General features: G+C 41.6%; 1 pseudogene; it reads left to right on the forward strand.

Annotated features, from left to right (window-relative positions):
* Positions 1 to 1107: 1107 nt before the first annotated feature.
* On the forward strand, positions 1108 to 14205 carry LOC147450090 (L-gulonolactone oxidase 3-like; annotated as a pseudogene).
* The last annotated feature ends 5713 nt before the right edge of the window (positions 14206 to 19918 follow it).

Here is a 19918-nt window from a genome sequence, read left to right on the forward strand (position 1 = left end):
ATTATGGGAATTTTTGCAAATTAGAGGGGTATTTTTCTATATTTGCCTTCTTTTTTTATAAGCTCTTTGAATTCTCTAAAAATAACTTTCCTTCATTATTTTAGCATAATAGCGGCCATTCACATTGAGTGACTTGCTTAGGCAAACATTAATGGTCTTCACATTGCATGTATAGGTGAAAACATTGCATAAATACCAAGTCCCTTCGGATCTGGTAGCTTAAAGCTCCCCTAAGCCATGTCGTCAAAGTCTCAAGCATATACTCCAATCAATGCATTCTAAATGATGATCTTCTGAAGAGATTTCCCATCAACCTTTTGTGATTACAAAATAACTCCACATCTATCTCATAAGTTGATCAAGCAGTACAAATAATTCATCTTGCCATGCTTAAAACAATCCTTCAATCCGAGTATGAAGCTCCTCAAGAACCTTAAGTGCATTGCATTCGGCTTCAATATCAACCAAATTACTTTACCATACACAACTTGTAGTTAATTTTGGTACCAGAAATTGTTTTCTTGCTGTCATATTGGTATCACTTGCAACCACCACATTAAAAAGAAACATTTCTTTACAAAAAAAAGTAGGAAACCATTTATCCTAGTGAACATGGAGGATCACGACAACATAGGATTATTTTTCAAACTGATTGTTTTACTACAAACTTATAAGCTGGTTGATGATCCAATGGTGATATTGGCATTCCTTGTCCTCCACTTTTGTGGTTCTTATTGGCCTCATCATTATCATTCAGAAATGTATTGAATTCATTAGCTCAACATGGTCGTGCTTTTAAGAAAAAGAGTAGGTGCAATACGTGAGCTAAAGTTGTTGTTGTTACCTAGATTGGTCTACCATTAATTTCAATTGCACATGTGGTAGAGTTGAATGTATCAAAGGTTAATCCCTACATCGAAGGTGATTTTGGTGGCCTCAAGCATCACCTCCATACCTGCTAGATAATCCCTGCATCCAACGTGATTCTGGTGGCCTCAAGCACCACCTCCATACCCCACATACTTCCTTATGTTGTGATGTGGCATTGATCATTGTTGTTTGACTAGTTGTAGCAATTCTTCAAGCTCCATGGATTTATCATCTATGATGGCTTTATCATCTATGACAACTTGCATAGCCTATGACATAAGCTGCCCTTTCCTCCCCATCTCGGAACCCTGCAAAAGACTCTATGTAGAGAACGAGAACTCATTAGATGATAAAGGCAAGTCAAAAAAAGAACACTTGGTAGTATCAAGTTGTGTAGCAAACACTGAAGAGGGTGAAGGAGATGGTGATGCACACACAGTAAGCGATGTGGATGAAGGTGATGCAAGCAATGGCAAAGGAGCTCTACAGGCCAAGGTGCAAGTTGCACAAGATGTTGCGGAACTAAAGTTGGGTCGCACATGTGCATCATAGTTATCCTAATTCTAGACATGAATGCACCACTCATCTTGCACCTCGAGGTTCTGTCCACCATCGGTTTTGATGTGGCACACATGAATTGGTATGTTCTTGTCATGAGTAACGACAAGACTCCCAAAGAGATTTGATCATTAATAACCCGCCAATTATCATTATGGGACTCATTATCCTTTGCTTCCTCACTTATCAAATCCTAAATTTGAACAATCCCTAATAGTGCTATCTAGTTTTGATCCTCCGCTACTCCCAGTCCCTCGGGTCAACTCTAAAGGTTCACCTTTTGATGTTGAATTGGTGATGGTGGGTTGTGTTGTTTTTGAGGTTCATCTAATTGCAATAATATAGCTTAATTTTCCCATTATTTTTTGGCACCATCACTATAAAAAATAGTCACACACTACTTGCTACCTTTGTTATGAATCGCGCCTTCACTATATGTTAACAATCTCCTTCTGGGATTCATTCTGTAGTACTGTTGTAGCCTAACTAGTCTTGCATTTGGCTTAAGTGGTATCTGTGCTTTGGATCAAAGAATTTTAGGTCCATGAGCTTCCAATAAAACACATCTCTCTATTTCTAAAATACGTGCTTGGCTTTTTCCTTAATCTTCAACTTCATATGCTTGTTAATTTTGACCGAGATTCCACTCCTCTATTTCTTGGTTGTCTGGAAATAACCAGTTTGGTCCACCTCTTTGTTTCTTTGCCAACAACTCATCTTCCTTGTCAGTCCAAGTCCTTGCTATGTATTCATTGAATGTATTCCCTAACTTAAGAAAGTCGTGGTTCCATATCTACCCGCTCAGCACCTGAGTCAGGGTTCTCTGCATTCATCTACCCGTGATCCGCTTGCAATCGAAAATCCTCCTTATCTTGGGCTGACTATCTTGGTGTTCTTCCATCTAGAATTATTGTCCTCTCACTTGAATTGGACTCAATAAAATGTTCAAGGTATTTCTTTCTTTGCCTCTCATCCCAATCTATATCCATTAGTACTACATTCAGGTTGATCTCTGCAATGGGAAAGATAATCATAGATGTGAGCAGGCACTCGACCTTCTTTGTTCCATATTTTTTGCAAAGTTCTTCTCATCTCATTGACTTTTTCTAGCTCCCGGTGTTATCATTCTTGACTTGAATCCTCCAACTGGGCACTTGAATGGTTAGTATTTGATAAGCATAGCCGTAAATAGCTCCAACAATTTTGAGCCAAGGTCTACCCAATAATATGTCCCATTGCACCTTATATGTCCATTATTAGAAAGTTGGTTTCAAACTTTTCTTTGACTACTCTGATCTACAAGTCTTCTACCAAACCAGTGGCATGGACCACTAATCATCCATTTGTATCCTAAATAGTGTTGGTTTCATTTCCACAATACCCATTTTATTGCCTAACATGCTCGCCCAAAATATTCACTCTCACCCCACCATCTAGGATTACTCTTGACGAAGGTTCCCATTGCTTTATGAGCTTGTATAGTCAACTTGGATGGTTAGCACCTCATCATCTTTGATGGAATATAAGTCCATTGCCATTGCTTTTTTGCATGCTTTCTCTTATTTTTGATGAACTTTACAGCTTCTGGTAAGGTGCATCTGATATCATCTAATTCAATTGTGAGATTTTGAATCTACTCACACACCTTGACATAAATTTCATCCTACTCATTACTAGAACCAATATCTAAATTGGAAGATCTTTTCTCCATTTAACTATCCTTGTAGTTCCACTCAACTGGTCTCCTTTGTCTGGTGGCTGGTTGACACTTGGGTGAGGATTCAAATTGCTCTCTAGCATTTTCCATCCTCAGGTCAGTGTTCTTAGCTCCAGCCAAGTCTGTTCTAACTTACCACACTTCCTCAACCAAACTCTTTATTGTTGCTATTACCAACTCATGCAGTCCAGTACCATCCTCTTCTATACCAAACACTATTATGGGCATATTTACTTGAGCTACCAAGGGTTGTGGGGGCAACATTTCGATGGTTTTGGCATCAAAGCATTCAGGCTACTCTTGCATCTTCTTAGCCAGATTTTTAGTAATCTTGGTTGCTAGATTCCTTTGCTCCTTACATTCATCGACCACCTTTTCTGCCTAGAAAAAGCGTTTGGATAATTTTGGCCTCCAATTGTCTACCTCCTCTAGCATCTTCTTAGCCAGATCCTCTATGATCTTGGTTTCCAAAGTTGTCTGCTTTTCCATTTGACTACCTCCTTGGCCTTTCCCTCGGCCTTCCAGATGGCCCCAGCGGCTTCTCCCATCTTTGAGCCTCTTTCGTTTGCTTCATTTCTTCAACCGGCTCATCATCGACTCATCTAGTAAATCCTCAATGAAAACTCCAGCACTCTTGGTGATTACGTGCATCAAAATTGGGTGTAAATCCTCAATGACAACTCCAGCACTCTTGGTGATCATGTGCATCAAAATTGGGTCTACCATTTTTTCTATAGTTGCTTCAAATTTAGCATTTTTTGGACATTGAGCTGCAAATTGTCCATACTTGTCACATGTGTAGCAACTGAAATTACGCCTTGTAAAGTCAACTCTACGTCATCCTTGACCATGTGAAATTCTGATATTATCTACCTCTCCTTGGCATATTTCTCGTACTAGCCTCATTCTCCACAACCCTTAGCATACCTTCATGTTTTGTTGGTTCTATGTTTGTCAGTGCTATCATTGATACACCCTTTCCTTCTTTAAAATGATGTATTCTAATCTTATAATTATTCCATAGATGCCAAAATTCTTTGTAATAAGTGCACTAGAAACATCCATCTGACCTTTGTTCTTTTGACTTACACTTTGTACACCAGGTTTTGACATTTTCCACTGACGGTTTGGTCTTTGACAGCTCCAAAATTGGCTTTCACATTAGTACTATCTTCTTTTTTCAAGAGCCCTTTTTCTTAGTCTTTGCCTCAACCTTTTTAGACAAACTTTGAGCTAGAACTGAAACTTGACTCCTTAGTCAATAATTCATTGTCAATCGACTTTCTTATTCCTTTATGGCCTTTCAAAGATCTTTGGACCAGATCATTAAACTTCTTAGTTGGTGCTAGTACCTCTTTCTCCCTAAGCATCTTACTTTTCAATCCACTTAGAAACCAAACACGCATCCCCTATTCTAAAGGTGGTTTATTCAGTTGTCTCTAGTGAACGTAGCTTCTTACTGATAATCTGCCTTGCTTAATCTTTTCTAGTTCACAAAGAATCACCCCCATGATTCTCACTGTATTCAAGAAGAATTTCTTTCTTTAGCTTGCTATAGGTCTCAGTTTTGCATGTTGGGTAATGGTAATACCATTTCCTCACCACATCCTTCAAAGAGTTTGGAAAGTACTCAGCCTAGTCATCTTTTAGATCTGCATACTATTTGAAATCATGTATGTGTACATCTAGATCATCCTTCCTTCCACCCTTAAATGTTGGAAAGGCGATCTTTAGATCATTGTATTTCTCCCCATGTCTAGAACTGTGGTGATCTAGCTCCCGTTCTTTGCATCTGGGTTTTTTCTTATGATAAGACTTCTCTCCCTACTTTGTGCCTGTAATGGTCAGTATCAACATCCCATCTACCATTATCTTGATCAATTATTTTAGCTACAATGTTCAATTCATTACTCTGATATGCTTTTTGATGTTTCATTGCTTTTTTGCTTCTCCTGCTACCATAAATGGCATCAGTCTAACCCTTTGCTCTGTCATTTTGCTCTAACTTCTAAGAACTATGCAAATGAATGCCTACTCCTAGATTGAGATGAATGTTCAGAGTCACCAAGCCCCTCAGTACCTCTCCCCCATGGCTGACATATGTCTCGTCATTATGGGATTCAATTCCATACTTGGATTATGCATTGGTATGATTCTTTTCCTCTATAAGACCTTGGAAACAACCACATGATCTTCTCCACACGACCATACCATATATAGGCCCTTGGCCCCCCTAGCTATATATAGACCCTCATAGTGCATGTGTGTTTTGGCCCTTGACCTGACATTACTCCCCCCTTTGAGAAGTGTTTTCATCTTTAAAAACAAAAGTGGCATGATATGTTCTTAAGAATGCTAATGTTTTCCAAAGTAGCACTTCTCATGGGTCCATCTATCCATTTGACTCATATACGGTTTAGTAGGAGGTTCAATGAAACCAAGAAGAACATTTTGATTGTCTACATTATTGACCTTTGCAAACATTTGAGTAAATGGCTTATATCAAAAATTGGATGAATACCATAGTATGTAGACTCAATTTACAACTCACTTGATTACTTTAAATGTGCTTCACAACTAGGAGGTAGCTAAATGGATGACCAGTTTTCAAACTTTATGAAGGTGCTCAAACATGTAAGAATACCTTTTCGCAATTTTCCATGAAATTGACAGATTGATCAGCGCAGATAAAGTGCTTGACTTGATTTCATTCCTCATTAGTAGTAGTCAACCCCACCATAACTGGTGATGAAGATTAAAAACTTGACATAAAATTGAAAGGACTAAACTTAGTTGTGACATGCTTAATGGAATTATAAGCAAACTCCAAAATAGAGAGAATAATCTTTCCAATTGGATTGCTTCTCATTAATGTATGCTCTTAGCATATCCTCTAGCACAAGACTAGTGACTTGCAGGTTTCCCATCCTTCTTTGGATGAGTGGTAGTACTGATATTGAGTTGTTTCTCCCCAATCATTTATAGATAGTCCACCAAAATTGACTGGTCGACATGGGTCACAATTACTCCCAATATTGTTGAGTAATCTATATGATTGATACAGATTATGAGCAACCAACTTGGTTAAGTAATCTATATAATTGATACAAATTATGCACAATCATCTTTTTTGAGTAATCTATATAATTGATACAAATTATGAAAACCATCTTGTTTAATTTTAGAGATTAAATATTGAACTAAGTTAAGTCAATTTACCTACAAGCACCTATATTGAGCCATCAGCTCGTATATGATTTGTAGACCCACAATAAATCTCATAGAGATACCACACATATGGTGAAAAATGCTTCATAAGCTATCAATTTCCTAAATTTGCATGCGTTTCAAATCTACCTTTGCTAAATACTAGGACCTATAATGCCTGGCGTCCATACATCATTAGGAGAAATATGAACCTTGCATGGGCCTTGTAAGGAATCCTAATTTTTAGGGATTAAGGCTAATGTTGTGTGGGGTTTAGGGGGCAAGGGCATTGAAGAAGGTAGTTTTGAGTAGGCTTTTCTAGCCTTTTTTTTAGACAAATGTAGGATGTGGACCTAAAGGGTTGCTTTCTCTCTCTCTAGCTTTTTTTAAAGTGAAGGAAGCATATGGGTGTGTCCACATCAGCAATTCCGTGGGTCAAAAAGAGTCAAAATTTTTTAAAACTCCCTCCCAACATATATACATATCCAAAAATCATTTTTTGATCCATTTTTTAACCCACAAGCTTAGAAAGTCCATTTTTTCAAAAATCTTTTCCCCCAAAAAGTAATAAACATTTTGTTCTCTCCTCCTCCTCCCTCCTCTCTCCCTCTCCCTCTCCTCTCCCTCTATGCCCCTACCTTCCTCCTCCTCCCCAATCTCTCCCTCCCCTCCCTCTCTCCTTCTCTCCTCCCATCCTGCTCGGCCTCTCTACCCTTCCCCCTCTATCTTTTCATCATTTGCTTCCCTCACGCAACAGCTTCCATGGTGCTCACGGACATCACAAATGGTTTGCTTCCACCACCACGTACTCCGCACACCAAAAGCATACATATTCGCTTACCCACGGCATTTGCACCGAAGACCACTAGTGAAGGTGATCAAAGGTCATCACAGGAGCGTCGCACCACTTGTGAGACCAATGTTGACATTTGGGTGGATGGCCATTTGTACCCTTACGATCCTATAAGCCGCTTCCATCCACCGTTTAATAGCCTTTCCACATTTCTTCAATTTCTTGGGAGGGGAGAAGCAGGCTTGTTAGGCTATTGCAAGCGGCTGTGTATGGGTGCAGGTGCTTCTTTGCATATGTGGATGCACGAATGTCAAGCTCTTCACCTCAAGACGACGGCATTACAAGAGAGTGTTGCCTCTTCGGAGAGGGTAGTTAAAAGTCTTGAACAACAAATGCAAGAAAAGGAGTCCCACATCCAGAAGCTTACCAACACCATCACATACTTGAAAGAAACACCCCTTGGTGCAAGGGAACGCAAACGCCCGTATTCATCCATTGAAACTCTTGCACATTCCGGAGGAGCACGCAAACGACGAGTTACAGCCACAAGGTGATTTGGTCTTTACTTGCATGCTGCATTCTTACTTCACACTATTTTCTAACATTTATGTTTATTTGTTACTAGAAACTTCATCCAGGAGGCATGCGGTGGAACAAGCCAAGATAATCGAGTCAACCTTCTCACTAGTTGTCTCAATACCGAGGACGTTATTTCTATCTTACAATCACCTGGAGGTAAGCACATTAAGGATGCAGTCACCAAGGACCTTATGCGTAAATTAAGAAATGTGGTTAATGATGATGACGTTCAACAAGCTTGTGATGAGGCTGGAATCAACACCAAAGCCTATCAGGCTATTTTTCAACTCCTAAAGGATGCCCTCAAAGAACATGGCATTGTGGAAAACCTATTTCCCGTTCCTCACAAGGTCAAGCTCGCAAAGAAGGCCACAAACGAAGATGTGTTCTCCCGCATTGGGACATACCTACACATTGAGGACACAATGCCAACTTCCCTTTATGCTTTGTGCGCAACAAAGACAAGGGGAAAAGGTAAGAAACAATCCATACGACCTTCGAATAAGGGCTTCCCTTACACAATGTGGAACAATATTTTCGTGGATCTTAGAAGGCTTCAAGAAGCCATGCTTAGATTTTACGAGTTACCTGAAGAAGGTGACACACTTTACTTTTTTCTTTGGTATTATTCTTTTCATAGAAGCTGAAGTTTAAGGTCTTAGCACTATTTATTTTGTAGTGCTTGACACAAAAGTCGCTTTTGTGCTGAAACTCGATGAGTGTCAAATAGTGAAAGGCCGAAGGTTAGAGAGGCTAAGTGTCACTCTAATGAACGAGGCCCTTTTGCAAACCAAGCGAAGGGATTCAGTCGAGCCATATCCCACCCTATCTTTTAGCGTGCAATCAGAGAAAGACATTTGGTGGTTGGGTGCTATTGAGGTGCCCAAAGAGACCAATGGAGTACTTTCGTGGATTTTTGAGAGAACTCCATGGATCACAGAAGTAATACACTCCCAAATTGCAGGTCAGAAGTTGGAGATTGAGGGCTTTGGTAGTTATGATGTGGAGTGGCACTTAGGTGGGGATTTGAAGACCATAAAGTGTTTTCTTGGCTGCAAACAAGGGGCTTCTTCTCTCATGACTTGTCCATTTTGCACTCAAGGGTACAAACCTAATGGACAAAAATCACATAAGAGCACTGCAAAGTCCAGTTACATGCTTCCATGGCAAGGGCATGGAGAACAAGGGTTAGATTGTCATGATGTCGGAGATGAAGGTAGAGAATGGGAAGCGTCTATTCTGAGATGTCCCATGCTCAATGCCCCAGACCGTGATCAAAAGGACCACACTTGGAATCCAATCTTTCGATTTCCTCTATCGAATGTACATTTTTGTACATTACACGCATTCATGCGTATTTTTGATAGGCTATTGATGCTCCACATTGACTATGCTTTCACAATGAAACCGTTGGAAAAGTCCCAGGAAGCGATCGAAAGAGTGGAGGTACTCTTGAATTCCATTGGCTGTCACGGTGGAAATGTGTCTATAGTTGCTGCAAAGAACACAGGGGAGGCCCATGAAATTGCTCAACAAGTGTCAATGAGTGGACAAAAAGCTAGACACTTTTTGAAGAAAGTTTCCCAAGGAAAGCCAAGTCGATATGATGCTCAAAGCAGCTCCAACCAGCAGGCAGGTAACCTTTGGGAGCTTTGGAAGGAGTTATGCAAAGCTACTACTGAAAATGATTCAAATGGCAAGCTTGCAAACAAGCGCAAGCAAGTTTGGGCCCATTTTGATAAAATGGTCAAGCTTATGAGCCTTAACAGCACAACAGAAGAACAACGGCAATCATTTCAAGAAGCTTTGGCAGATTTTACCAAGGTCTTCACCCTTTCTTGGGGTGAAAATAACATCACACATTACATGGTAAGTCATTCATGGTGTATTCATTACAAGGGATTGTTTTTATTTACTAATGTGGATCGTTTGCTCATGTGAACAGCATATCTTGTTTGCGCATGGTGCATTTTTTATGCACAAGTATGGATCGCTTGAAATTTTTAGCACTCAAAGCATGGAGAAGTCCCATTATCGAGCAAGGGGAGTGTACTTCAAAAATACTCGACATGGTGGTGGAATGGTGCAATCCAATTATTTGGAGGAGATGTTCAACTGGTTTTTTCGCACAACATTTGCTCGTAAGCTCACAATGGAGCGTGCGCGACAATCCAAGATTGCTATATTGAAGTGCGCAAATGGAGTCGTCAAGAGCATAGCAACAAGTGGCAAATGTCGCAAGGTCCCACCAAGCATGCTGCATGGCGGCGATGCAGAGTGCGACAAGGATCAAAGTGGATACTACGCGAGTCACTAAACGTGAACGCAGGGTCCAACTCTTAGCGACATGTTTATTTAAAAAATAATACTTCTTTTAAAAAAATTAGTGTGAACAGGGCCCTTTTTAAATGGGCCCTTATAAATATTGCATGCTCTCATAAATCACTCATTTCTTAAGAACAGGTGAGCTCTTACCAACGAAATGGCGCGCACCAAACAAACCGCGAAAGAGCATCCGTGTGCCAACAAAAACACCCTCCAAGGATGTGAGAAGCCGTCATGGCTTAAAGGCACAAGAAAACGGCCACGAACACCTGGCCGTTCCAGGAACTCTTCTGGTAGTGGGCATGGTGGTAGGGCACGAGAGTCATCAAGGACTGTTGAATCTCCACCTCCTCAAGATATAACACCTAGAAAGAGAATGAAGCAACGTGCCCAGCGCTGGCGAGAAGCAGAGGGCCTGCAAACATCAGAGTCCGATAGGGAGCAGCCGTCGCGCCCCCAATCACAAGCAGGACCATCCAGGACTCGGGTGGTCAATACAGACACCGAATCAGAGAGTGAGCCACCATGGCTGCGAGAAAAAATACCGCGCACACACCGGGTGGCCGTTGGGGGGAAGACATTGCCTCAAGGCAAGGGAGCTCTCCCCACACGACAAGATCGGCAACCAAGGGAAGAGGAAGAATCAGAACAGGCTGCAGAACCACCCCCTAAGCATGTAAACAGACGCAAGTCTAAGTTTTTCAAGAAGCCTTCACGCCGCCCGCCAGCAAATGTGCAAGTGCCCCCAAGACAACCGCAGCGGCGCCGAAAAATAGCAAGGGCATTTGCAGAAATCCGCCACTACCAGAAGACGACGGAGCTCTTGATTCGACGCGCCCCCTTTGCTCGCACTGTGAAGGAAGTGCTTCAAAGCTATGGAAATCAGTATAGAATGCAAGCAATAGCGCTAGAGGCTATTCAAGAAGCTGCAGAGGCCCACATCATTTCAGTGTTGGAAGATACCAACCTATGTGCCATTCATGCAAAGCGAGTGACAATACAGCCAAAAGATATGCAGCTTGCACGACGATTGCGACGAGACTTCGAGCATTAGCCGAAGTTACCCCTCTTTTTGTATTGCACACCCTTATCTTTGTAATGATTTGACTTTCCAATGACAATATGATCAACAGTTGTGTCTACTCTGTCTATTAGCTTTGTAATTTCAAGTTCTGTATGTAATTGTAGTCAATTTCAGTAAATTTGTGCATTTTAAGTACCCTTCTGGGTAGATAAGCCTACAAGGGGCAAAAAAAGGCCTGGCCACAAGGGCGCGCAAATGGCCCATCCAAAACTGATGGATGGGCCATTTGCGCGCCCTTGTGGCCAGGCCTTTTTCTGCCCCTTGTAGGCTTATCTACCCCCAAGGGTACTTAAAATAACCAAATTTACTAAAACCTATTGGTTTTGCATCAATATTTTATATGGATCCTTATGGACACCTTTTTTTGGTCATTTCAAGCTTTGAATTCCTTATAGGATATCAAAACAAATAACATATTGTGAAACCAAGTGTCCAATGTAATTTGACTTTTTGGTGCAAGGGTGTAGTAGGTAGAGCTAAAGCAAGTGATAGTTTGCTGGAAACTTCATTTCATAATTGATTTGAGCTTTTCTAGTGTCCTTGAGTGTGAACATATACTGGAATTGCCATAAAAAGGTTGCATTTAAATGAATGATGCAAAACCAATCCATTGCAATAAATTTGTGCTTTTTAAGTACCCTAGGGGGTAGATTGGCCTATAAGGGGCAAAAAACTGCCTGGCCACAAGGGCACGCAAATGGCCCAAACACCGGCACCAGATGACTGGAATAGAGCAAAGAGAAGAGGGGGGAAAGGGGAAGAAACGACAAAAAATTCTGATATGGTTTGCTTCAATTCCAACAAAAAACACCTTCTACAACACCATGAAAACCTGCCAACATCGGCTTCGTCAGCACAAGCACAATGAGCACAAAAACAACCCTAGAAATCATTAGCTTTGCCTCCTTATAGCTCTCCTCACTAAGAGCATGGCAAAAATCCCTCCTGCAAGAACCCTCGTTGGCACCAAATGGCTCCTCCGAGCGCTCACCAAAGCTTGCCCAAGACTTATCCTTGAGAGCTCTTGCTTGAGCCTCCCTCTATGGTCTCTGTCTCCTCTCAAACAAGCCCCCCCAAATCAGCAAAAACCAGCCCCATAGGGCGTGTGGGCACAACCTTCTATTTTTAGCTTCCCTCGTACAATTTCACCTTGCTTGCACGTGAAAGCATGCCAATTACGGCCCACAGCTTGATCCCCAAGGTACATGTGATCAAACTCCAAGGTGGGGCACCAACGGCGCCGTCAATGCTCCCAAATCTCCTCTCAAAAGTATTTGGCCTGGAGCGGTGTGAATAGGCCCCCAGTTGGGCAATGCCACATCATCAGCATATGAACTTCCACCACCATTGTTGACCATCGTCACGAGCCACGGCCTACGCAAAACCGCCAGCTCACCGTCCACGGGCGCCAAAAGGCCTCCAGAGCAGTGCTGTGTGTATCGGATGCCATAGCTCCAAGGAGCCTCCTTGTGATTCCTTAAGGGACTCACACCTCTCCAGACCCTTTGAGTGCATGTGGGATCTTGCGAGCTCCATGTGGCAGCCCTAGGTGATATCCCCTCTATGAGCCTCATAAGGTCACTTTAAAAAAATATGAAAAAAACATTTTTCCCCCTTGGTTTCAACTACTTGCTCCTCATTACTTAAGACTCCAACCACCGGACCATCAAATTCTCCTCCAAGCTTGCACACTAGGCTATGATCCCCTTCATTTTCCTTGCCTTTTTACATCTGATGGCCCCAAACGAAGAATCCCAAAAATTGGAAAAATCGTCTACTGCCACCTAACCGGCAACTGCCATCATTTTCAAACTTTAGTATCTGGCCGACTCGATGTTTGGTTGACAAGCCATATATTTCTACCAGCCCCATAAAGTGCATACTACCTTTGTAAACCTAATCAAACTTCAAAAAACCTCTAATGGCACGCTTTTCAAAGCGGCTCAAGTGGCACCAAACCTGGCCCCCTTTGAAACTTGAACTGACAATAACTTAGCATTCGAGACTCCAAATGACGATCTAAAAAGACCGCCATGCTCCATAATTCAATCTCTACACATATATATGCTAAAAACCGCTCTAACATATGGCATCACTTGTTCCATTTGTCTCAGATCTGCAAACACCTTCAACTTCAGAGCACCATACCTTGCACGCTGTGGCTCTGTTTGACAAGCCTTTTGAACCTGTTCCTTTAGCACTTCAAGCTCTACATCCTTAAGCAAAAAGTTTCACTTTGAACTTCCTTCACCTTCCACCCTGTAAGGCCCTTTTTGGAGACCGTTTGGTCTAGGAAACCACATAAAGAGTACATCTCCACTGCCACTTTCCTGCCCAGGTCTTCCATAACTGGTCTAGCAGTTTGCCATGCGCTTGTTGGCATACATATCATTGTTTGTGACCTCTTATAGGGTCGACACACTTTGTATGCACCATCATCTTCACAACCATTATACTCATTTTGCAGCACAATGTCGCCCATGCTCACCCTCCACTTGACTCTATACTTTGCGACTTCCTCTTTTGTGAAGCCTACAACACTTATGGAAAATGGCCCATTAATTTCCCTTGCACAACATGTCAAATTGTTTATCCTATCTCCAAAACAAAGATTGACAAGGAGATGACAAGAATGAAGCTAAAGATCAAGGTGATCTTGAAGCAACCAAGGGCACATGCCTCGGTGGCAGCCAAGGGCTTCTTATTGGTACTAGGAACTACATCCATCAGCTGATTTCCAACAAGAAGTGAATGACCATCTTCCTTGACAGTAGAGTGGGCACTCGATAGTACCTTCATGGTGTTGCCTCATATGGGCTTGCTCTTTGTACTGTGCCATTATTGGAGGGTGTGAGCATTGCTGGCTTGATTATCATGGGGACTCATGGAAGCTCCTTTGAAGGAAGAGGTGGAGTGGTCCATGATTATGGCATTGGCTTGAGACTGGTTGTGCATGTGATATAATCAAAGGGCTATGCCAAGATTCTTGATCTTATAGAGGTAGATGAAGAGCTTACTGATGCTAAAGTGCCATTGAGAGTTTTGGAATTAATGCCACGATACAACCATTAACCATTCTGAGTGCAAATCATTATTTTGGTATGTCTTTTGGGTGACATTCCATATTAATAGCTTTTAGCTTTTGAAGTGCTTTATACTACATGTAGATCTTGCACACAAAAATCATAACATTTAGCCCTTTTGCCCATGTTGTGAAATTTGTAAATGTTGTGTGTAGTACATTTCAATTCTTGGTTTCTTTATGTCCTTTCCAAGTTGGTTTCATTGTGCCTACTAGGTCACATTGTTATTGGAATAAATGTTCAAACGATCCATCACCTATCTTAGTGGATCGTCTGAACATTGACAAATCTAATATCAAGATTTGGAGAGAGAGAGAGAGAGAGAGAGAGAGAGAGAGAGAGAGAGAGAGAGAGAGAGAGATTGTCATCTTTCTAGGAGTGATTACAAGGACTACAATCCACCTTCTCCACTTGTGTGCATACATATAATCACACACCTATAAAGGGAGGCCATGCTTTTCTTAGTTGTAGTAACACGTGGGTCATACACTAGTGTGTGTGTCCCAATGGCCATGCTTTTCTTAGTCGCAATAATATGCGGGTCACACACTAGTGTGTGTGTGTGTGTACATTTATATGGCTTTGGGTATGAGCTTGAAAATAAAAGGCTCCATAGCATAGTAGTATATCTAATACTAGAAAAGGTTCCTAAAATTTGTGATGTACTTTGTTAGTCCTCTCATATGACCTCTATAATTTATGATTAGCTTTCAACTTTTTCTACAAAGTTTCTTCTATAAAATAGTAGATTTTGAGAAGAGTTAAATTTTTATTGAAAGTTTTTTGAAATCTAACCTTGTATGAGCCCTTATCACCAATTCACTGCACATCATTTTTTCTCCCTTTTCAAAAACATCATTTTTTCTCCCTTTTCAAAAACAGTAACTATGAGTTTCTAAGAGGAAGTGGAAGGTTTCAAAGCATAGAGTATGGACATGGGTTAGCCTCTTTTGGGATTTTTGAAGAGGAACATGAATGTTGTAAGCCCTCATGCCCAACCGCATGCCCTTCTACCAACTTTAGCTTCGTTCCACACCCATTGTAAGTCATATTTTGCCCCACACACACACACACACACACACATGGGGGAGGGGAGTCACTACAATAAAAAATTACATATCACATGGATTTGATAGTACTATTTCTTTTTACATTTTCACATACAAAATGGTGTTAAAAAAGTGATCCTGATTTTTGTTGTTACAGATTTAATAGGAGAAGGGTTGCTTTTATTAGTGAAAATCTCACAAGTAAGGAGTTTTATAAATAGTCTTTCAGCACATATAGGTTTTATGTACAGTAATCCCCTCCCCTCCCCTCCGAACACACACACACACACACACACACACACACACACACACATGTGTGTGTGTGTGTGTGTGCGCGCACGCACATGTGCACGCACGCATATGTGTGTATGTATATATCTATTTATATATATATGGCCTTGGTTATGAGCTTGAAAATAAGAGGCTCCATCGTGTAGTAGTCCACAAACAAAACGTATTTTGGTTTCAAGGGATGTAGTGTTTGTGGAAGATTCCGTTCAGCCCTTGCTGTCATGTATAATACTACTAAAGGTTCCTACAATTTGTGATGCTCTCTGTTAGTGTTAGTCTTCTCATATGACCTCTATAATCTTTGATTAGCTTTCAACTTCTTCTACAAAATAGTAGACTTTGAAAAGAGCTAAATTTTTATTAAAATTTTTCTAAATTCCAACCTTGTATGAGCCGTTATGACCCATTTTTTCTCCCTTTTCAAAAACAATCACTTTGAATTTCTAAGAGGACTAGTACATGACCCACGTGTTGTTGCGGCAAAGAAAGACATGGCCTTTATTCTTATGAAACTAGTTGTTGTTTCACAACACAAAAAAATCAATGTTAGATTTATGTTCCTACCATGTAATATCAATTATACAATGGATGCTACATCAAACGTATAAAGTTTTTATCATATACAATAAAATATTTTTTTATCTACTTAATGATAACACCAACATGAAAATGGGATTAAGGTGGAATTATGCACCATTGCATGCACTCATATATGCTATAGGATAACCTTTGATGAAGATAATAGAAGGCCCCCTCCCTGCCTCCCTCCCTCCCTCTCTCTCTCTCTCTCTCTCTCTCTCCACACATCTTGACTTAAAGATGACTTGTGGGCTAGATCTTTGAGGTCACTTGTAACAGATCTTAATTTCAAAATTCATCAGATGATATGCAAGTTTTATTAGGGATTTCCAATGAAGCTCTCTCTTGACTCTCTCTCTCTCTCTCTCTCACTCACACACACACACACACACACACACACAATGAAGCTCTCTCTCTCTCTCTCTCTCTCTCTCTCTCTCTCTCACACACACACACACACACACACACACACTCTCACACACACACACACGCACACGCATACACACACACACACACAATACACCACACAAAAGTTTTGCTCAACTTGTGCATATTATTCCTCGTGTTGAACCAATTTTATCATATGTCCTCTCTCTCTCTCTCTCTCCTCCCCCCCCCCCCCCCCCCCAAAACTTAAGCTCATGGTTTATCAAGTGGATCTTTGAAATATTTTGGAATTGTTCCAACTATGTTGGTATATGTTTTTTTCTTCTCCTCTCTCTCTCCCCCCCCCCCCCCCCCCCCCCCCCCCCCCCCCCCCCCCCACACACACACACACACACACACTCTTAGTGCAATTGAGTTCAAGAATATGGATACAAATTCAAGAGCACTTGTGATTGTTCTTCCAATGTCACTTTGTCTATGTGTGTGTGTGTGTGCGCATGCGTGCATGCGTGTGTCAAGCACGCACACTCAAATCATCGAAAGACTTGTAGCGTAGATCCTGAGACCTCACACTATTTTTCCTAGTACTCTTTTTCAATCCCCCACCCCCACCTCTCTCTCTCTCTCTCTCTCTCACACACACACACACACACACACACACACACACACACACCTTGCTGATTACATTGAAGAGATAGAGGCTTCTCACCTCCAATATGCTTCTATACATATTGGCTGATAGTCGTATCATCTTGTACACAAGTATGGACTTTCTCTACTCTCATACACACGTAATCAAGTCCTCCAAGGTAGAAGAGTGCATGCAAGAACGTTGCTGATAAGAAGGACTAGCACTCTCCACCCGCATCGGTGGCTTGCCATCTTTTTGGTGGGGAGAGAACGACGACTATGCCTTGACACTAGTCAGGCTCAACCAAGCCATTCACACACACCCCTTACTAATTACAATGAAGAGATAGAGGCTTCTCTCCTTCAATATGCTTCTATACATATTGGTTGGTAGTCGTATTGTCTTGTACACAAGTATGGACTTTCTCGCTCTCATACACATGTAATCAAGTCCTCCAAGGTAGAAGAGTGCATGCAAGAACGTTGCTGACAAGAAGGACTAGCACTCTCCACTCTCATCGATGGCTTTCCCTCTTTTGGGTGGGGAGAGAACGACGACTACACCTCAACACTAGTCAGGCTCAACCAATCCATTCACCCCAACATGATTGAGAAGGTTGACAATTGCACCAACCAAGGCATCTTGGTCTTCAAGACTAAAGAAGTATGTACAGCCCTTCTACAACAAACACGACTCCTCAAGAGCACCAAAGTATGGATAAGTGAGGCCTTGGACCCCACCCAACTCAAAGTCAAGAAGCAAGAACTCTAAAAGGCTCGAAAAGCATGAATATCCGGTAAATGGGGCATCTATCAAGGTGGCAAGGCCATTATTGAGGAATATTAATCTCCAAAAACTCCCAAGCCACCTTCCCCTTCTTGCTCCCTTACTTGTGACATATGTCACGATCTTTTTGTATCCACATTAGTCGTGATTCTCCATGTACTCCTCTAGTAAGAGGTCCAGCTATGATTGTTTTCTTGGTCTCATAGGTCATATTTGACGTTCAAGGACGATAATGAAATTTCTCTCTCTCTCTCTCTCTCTCTCTCTCTCTCTCACACACACACACACACACACACACACACACACACACACTCTCTCTCTCTCACACACACACACACACACACACACACACACACACACACACACACACACACACACACACACACACACACACAGTGCAAGCACACCTTACTCATGCTAGTGGGAATCTCTCTCTCTTTCTCTCTCTCTATCTCTCTCTCTCTCTAAGCAAGCAATTTGAAATTGTACTAGGGTGGAGAGAATAGAGCCCCCCCCCCATAGTCCCTCTAAAGGCACAATTTCGGGGCCTTTACTTGCCTAACGTGGGGCCCATATGTTTTTGATTTTCTTGATGTGCATCAAACATGCATAACGACGCCAAGTTTGGTGACTCTATCTATTTCTTAGAGGGTACTCCAACCACCCTCCATAGTCTTGATACTCCTTCTAAACTGGCTACTTCAAGTAAGATTCCCGATTGGCATGATCTTCTCTGCGTGAACCAAAATATCCAGTTAAGACTCCAACTCGTGGGCAATTGTGTTGAGTGATGAAGGGATTTCCAAATTAAATGCCCTTTCTAGGGACTATGGGGAGTCCTTGATAGTGTTCTCTCTCTCTCTCTCTCTCTCTCTCTCTCTCTCTCTCTCTCTCTCTCTCTCTCTCTCTCTCTCTCTCTCTCTACAATGAGGTGCTCACTGATGTAGTTGCAACCAAAACATGGCAAAAAACATTTTCCCTAGCCAAAGAAAATTAGGGCACACTTAAAACTCTTCAAGTTTTTAGGTCATAAGTTGAAGTATGACAGCATTTATTTTTAATCTTGTAAATTTTTTTCGGTTTTCTTCGAGTTAGACTTGGAATCTATCCAAGAATTTGCACACACTGACCACAACTCTCTATGTCTCTTTATCTCTTTGTCCAATAGAAGCCACAAAAACTGACGTCTGCAACTCCCTTCTCTCTCTCTCTCTCTCTCTCTCTCTCTCTCTCTCTCTCTCTCTCTCTCTCTCTCCCTCTCTCTCTGTGTGTGTCAGCGGGTCGCCACGATGGACGTCTACAGCATAGCTTTCTGGCACTAACATAATGTCAATACTCAGAGAAAGTGACTCGAATGGGGCATGGAGACTCTATGAGATCGTCAATCTCATGAAGTGAACCTTAACAAGCAAACACAGTAGCTCAACAAGCAAACCAACACCCAAAGATAAGGGAAATCTACCTATGTCCTTTCTCACAGCTCTAGGTCATCACACCATTTCGGCATTCGAACGGACTTGAAATGCAACGAAACTTTAGGAGGAGGTCTAGGACACCTAGGGACACTATCCTAGCAAATCTAGACGCAATCTGACAAGGTACCAAAATCATGATCCATCATGAAAAAGGTCCTAAAAATTGCAATAGAACTATCCAGAAAGGTCGCCCTATGGTCTAGGAACACTCTCCTATGGTCAAAATGACAATAAACAATGATTTAAGCACTCAAATTTGCCTTTACAGCTCACAGACATGTAGTCGTGAACCACACCAAAACTGACAATTCTTACACTTGAATTAAAGAGCAAAGAAAGAGGAACACAATGCAAGTTTCAGAATTGAAAACATATTACCCATTCATTAGTTGCGTCGATTACAAAGTTGGAGCAGCTCGTAGCTTGAGCGTACGTTTTTTGAGCTCCCACTTCCTCTCAAGATAATCCCTCCTTTTACATTAAGGTTATTGACCTTTATACCTA

Source organism: Adiantum capillus-veneris, chromosome 9 (genome assembly GCF_014529385.1).
Source record: "Adiantum capillus-veneris isolate H3 chromosome 9, ASM1452938v2, whole genome shotgun sequence".
Classification (NCBI taxonomy): Eukaryota; Viridiplantae; Streptophyta; class Polypodiopsida; order Polypodiales; family Pteridaceae; genus Adiantum; species Adiantum capillus-veneris.